The following is a 5,546-nucleotide window of genomic DNA, read 5'->3' as shown; positions in this document are numbered from 1 at the left end:
TACTTTTTAAAAAAAAATCTTATTCCAATTGGACCTTTAAAATTTTTATTTTGGTAATAATGTATTTCAACTTAAGATGTATTAAAACTAGCAATTCTCTGGTAATCAATGTACTAGTCAACATTAAAATGCTATTTTGGATTGTCTTCTTTTGGTAACATATTCTGACACTAAGCATATGTGTTTTACAATTTAGTGGGCTGAACCTACAAATTCATAAATGCTTCTCTTTATTTTGAAGGAAAAAGATACTTGTCTGTATTAGACATAATTGTTTTGCTCTTCAGAATGTTAAAGTTATATTAATCACTAAACACTTTAAGAAGTGGTTCTGGTAGGATGATATAAGTAGTCAGACTTGATTGAAAAACTGTCAGCCTCTTTTTTATATAGGGATTAAAGAGAATAATCTTTATTTTTTCCTTTGGAAAGAATAGTTCCTTCAGAATTTTGGAATTTTGATTTTCTTAGATGACTTTTTATTGATTTAATTATGATAGTTTCTATTTTTCTTCCAAAATTATGGCATGTTATAGTAGATCTTACTATTAAAGATATTTTATATTTTGAACTGTTTTTTCCTATTCTGCTTTTTACTACTCTCAAAGACTGTGACTGATGAACAACATCACCAAACTTTTTTTGTGGCTGTTTATTTTATAATTAGCTTTACATAAGAAAACGTCTTAGGAAACTTTGTGGCTGGTTGGTTCCATTTAGAAACTCTTTAACAGGTATGGCTTTCATTCTACCAATTGTTTGCTTTTATAGATTTGGAGCAAAAAATTTAGCAAAAAGTAATCATATCTGGCTAGACAGCCATTTTCTTTCAGATTCATTGCTATAAAATGAATCTACTGAGGCATAAAAATATGAAACATATTTAATTCATCTCTTTTGTCAGTTTTTCTGGGACTCCAATAGCACTTCAGTGTTACAGAGAGTGACAGGGACTTGAATGCATGTATACGCACGTAGTCAATTCAGAGCGGAATAACTAAAAATTCAGAATGACTTGTTTTTTAAAAGTACTTGGAAATTGTGCTGCTACTTAAATATTGAAGGAATTCAGAAAGTTGTGTATCTTAAAATGTTCCTTCTCACTTATTCTACTGGAATTGACCATGAAAAAGAAAATATTATGCCTTATTTATATCTAATTATTGACTGTGCAAACTGTGACTCATGGATATTTGTATGCCCCCCAAAATGTTTTAAAGTTGAGCAATTTTAATAAAGATGTATAAATAATTTTGATTATTATTCTCATTGTAGTTAAGTTACTGTTAGTTTGGTGCAATACATTCTTTCCTTCCTCATCCTTTTAAAATTAAATATATAAGATGTATGTTTTGTTTTATTACATTAAGTGCTATTTTTTAAAAATGTGTTGTATGTATATGAGCTAATATTTGATTTGTTTCTGTATAGCATGATTAAAGATAATGGAAAATTTTGCACTTATTTTAGGCCCTTGGAAATTTGTATTCTGACACTTTTAAGAATGTCCATTTATTTTGTACATAATAAATTAGCTTTGTATATGAAAATGGGTTTGAATCAAATTTTAAAAGTGATGTTACTTTCTTCAGTTGATTTGTAATTCTCAATTCATAGAGTCTGATTAGAACTTATCCTTGGCTAAGTTATGTGGGTAGACAAAAGATTGAATGCAGTATCTGTTAATTAGAAAATTGATCACTGTTTCTTTCTCATATGAGCAGAATTTCTTCTGTAGTCCTATGTGCACAAGTTAAATGTCAATTGACTATTTTTTGTCATATGTAACAATAGGTATTTAGCCTTTCACTTTAGAGCTACCTCAAAAACACTGTTACAGGTTAGGCACAGTGGCTCATGCCTGTGAGAGACCAAGCACAGTGGCGCATAGCACTTTGAGAGACCAAGGCTGAAGAATGGCATAAGCCCAGGAGTTCAAGACCAGTCTGGGCAATATAAGGAGACCCTGTCTCTACAAAAAATTTAAAAATTAACCAGGCATGGTGGTGTGCACCTGTAGTTCTAGCTTGAGCCCAGTAGGTGGAGGCTACACTGAGGCAAGATCACACCACTGCACTCCAAACTGAGTGACAGAGAAATACCCTGTCTCAAAACAAAAAAACATTGTTTTAGTTTTTCCCTTAGCAAATAATTATATGCCGTAAATCTCCATTTGTAGTTAACCAAATAGTATATTAGGTTGAATTTTTTTAACTTACATTCTTTCATAATTATAATCTTTAGAGCCAGTCGTGGTAGCTCATGCCTATAACCTAGCACTTTGGGAGGCCAAGGCAGGAGGATCACTTGAGGTCAGGACTTTGAGGCTGCAGTGAACTATGATCACACCACTGTACTCCAGCATGGGCAACAGAACAAGACTCTGTCTCTAAAAATAAAATAAAATAAACCTTTTATCCAGTCAACTTTGACAATCTAAATGTTGACCTAATCCTTCTGGTATTGTCAAGATTAATAGAATCTAATCCATAATAAGACAGAAGCCAATCTCTGTTCCAGGTTCTTGTTTGTACTTTTGTCTCTAGATCCAGAATAACAAAAGAACAGAGATGAACATTAACCTTTACTAGCACCATCCATTCACTGTACTACACTTTATTGAAGACGCTTCATTAGAATTGGAAACTTCCTACATGAATTCATCTGGTAAGATTTCTTAGTCACTGGACAAAGCCAAGTTAGTTACATGCTTCATTAAGACTGTCTTGCTTTTGTTTTTGTAAAACAAGTTCATAACACCATTCCAAGCATCAAATCTGTTTGCTTCACACAATGATACTGGAGCTTATATTTTCTTACCATATAGAACAGCTTGGGTTTGAACTGTACAGTTTTTTTTTTTCAACCAAACACAGATCTAAAATACAGTATTTGGCCTGGGAAACATAGACCCTTTCTCTACAAAAAAAAAAAGTCAAAAATTAGCCAGGCACAGTGGTGCACAGCTGTAGTCCCAGCTATTTGAGAGGCTTAAGCCTGGGAAGTCCAACTGTGTGATCACACCACTGCACTCAGCCTAAATGACAGAGCAAGACCCTGTCCCAAAAGTATAAAAGAAAATACAGTATTCATGGGTTGTGAAACCCATGTGTATGCAGGACAGACTTTTTGTTTTTTGTTTGTTTGTTTGTTTTAGCAGAGACAGGGTTTTACTATGTTGGCCAGGCTGGTCTTGAACTCCTGACCTCAAGTGATCCGCCCACTTTAGCCTCCCAAAATGCTGGGATTACAGGAATAAGCCACCACGCCTGGCCAATGAAGGGATTTTTTAAAGGCATAAACCTATAAGGACAAAGAAAACAGGAGAGAAGGTGATACAATTTTGGGAGTTGGAAAATTAAGGGATGAATGGAAAAAAAAAAAAAAAAAAAACAGATCCAAATGGATGAATCTGTACTTACAGGGAGCCTAAGATAAAGACAGTTACCTAACTTCAAATCTTTCCACATGTCCTCTAAAAAAACCATACAGATGAACAAGAACAAATACAGCTTCACAACCCTATGCCTTCGAGATATCTAGAAGACAAACAGTACAGACTTCAAATTAAAAATGCAAAAAAGCCAAATTCCAGCAGAGCCATCTCAAGTTTCAACAGTAAACCTCTGCAGAAAGGAAGGTGGGTCCAAGAAAGCAGAGAGTAGGGAAATGGAGGGCCTAACATAGATTTTTTTAAAAAGAGACTCCCAGAAAGAGAAAGTCCACCCTAAGTGAAAAAGTAATGAAAAGTGAAATAATGTGAGTGGATCAGAGTACCGTATATTAAAAATGAATTTAGTGTGCAGGATTCGATGTGGCAGTCTCAGAAAGATATTATCTCTTTGGAGACTGGATAGTGAAGTGAAAGGGGAAAAGAGTGGGAGACATTTAGGATTTAAGATCCTACACAAAAAAATTGGGGCTGGGCACGGCGGCTCACACCTGTGATAGCACTTTGGGAGGCTGAAGCATGTGGATCACTTGAGGTCAAGAGTTCAGGACCAGCTTAGCCAACATGGCGAAACCCCATCGCTACTAAAAATACGAAAATTAGCCAGGCATGGTGGCACACACCTGTAATCCCAGCTACTGGAGGCTGAGGCACAAGAATCACTTGAACCTAGGAAGCGGAGTTTGCAGTGAGCTGATATGCCACTGTACTTCAGCCTGGGTGACAGAACAAGACTCCATCTCAACAAAAAAAAAAAGAAAGATAAAGATTGGAAGATATATAATCCCACCCCTCACCCTCACCCCTGCCCCCCCCCCCCCCCCACCACCCCCCCACACACACACACAAACTAAAACTAAGCTATTATCTCATGAACAAAGATACAAAAATCCCTAAGGGAATATTAGCAGGTCAATGCTAGCAATGTGTAAGAAGGATAACGCATTATTACAGTGATGGTTAATGTGATGTGTCAAATGATTGGGCCAAGGGATGCCCAGATAGGTGGTAAAACATATCTGGGTATGTCTGTGAGGGTATTTCCAGAGGAGATTAGCATCTGAATCAGATTGAGTAAAGAAGATGTGCCCTTACCAGTGTGGGCAGGCATCATCCAATCTGTTAATGGCCAGGATAGAACAAAAAGATGAAGGGCAAATTCCCTCTATCTTCTAGAGCTGGGACATCCCATCTTCCACCCTGAGATGTATGTTAGAGCTTCAGTTTCTTGGGCCTTCAGATTCAGATTGAACTACACCACACCATCGACCTTCCTGGTTTTCCAGCCTACAGATGGCATATCATAGTACTTCTCAGCCTCTCTAATCTTATAAGCCAATTCTATTGGTTCCGTTTGTCTGGAGAACCCGGCCGAACACAATAACCAAATATAGCTTACCTAATTAATTTAAAATTAGATTGACATTTTAAAATTAAGGCTGGACATGGTGGCTTATACCTGTAATACCAGCATTTCGGGAGGCCAAGGCAGGAGGATCACTTGAGCCCAGGAGTTTAAGGCTGCAATGAGCTATAATTGTACCACTGTCTCCTTTTTTTTTTTCTTTCTGAGACAGAGTCTCGCTCTGTCGCCCAGGCTGGAGTGCAATGGCCCAATCTCAGCTCACTGCAACCTCTGCCTCCTGGATTCAAGTGATTCTCCCGCTTCAGTCTCCTGAGTAACTGGAATTACAGGCATGTACCACCATGCCCAGTTAATTTTTTTGTATTTTTAATAGAGACGAGGTTTCACCATGTTGGTCAGGCTGGTCCTGAACTCCTGACCTCAAGTGATCCACCCGCCTTGGCCTCCCAAAGTACTAGGATTATAGGCGAGAGCCACCGCACCTGACCATAAAACTTAAATCAATTTGCACACTTTTCTTTTTTTTTTTTTTTTTTTTTTTTTTTTTTGAGATGGACTCTTGCTCTGTAGCCCAGGCTGGAGTGCAGTGGCACAATCTCAGCTCTCACTGCAAACTCCACCTCCTGGGTTCACACCATTCTCCTGCCTCAGCCTCCCAAGTAGCTGGGACTACAGGCATCCACCACCACGCCTGGCTAATTTTTTGTACTTTTAGCAGAGATAGGTTTA

This window comes from Rhinopithecus bieti, unplaced genomic scaffold, assembly GCF_001698545.2.
Source record: "Rhinopithecus bieti isolate Rb0 unplaced genomic scaffold, ASM169854v2 scaffold_14229, whole genome shotgun sequence".
Classification (NCBI taxonomy): Eukaryota; Metazoa; Chordata; class Mammalia; order Primates; family Cercopithecidae; genus Rhinopithecus; species Rhinopithecus bieti.
The sequence above is the reverse complement of the archived record's forward strand: the minus strand, read 5'-3'. Positions refer to the sequence as shown.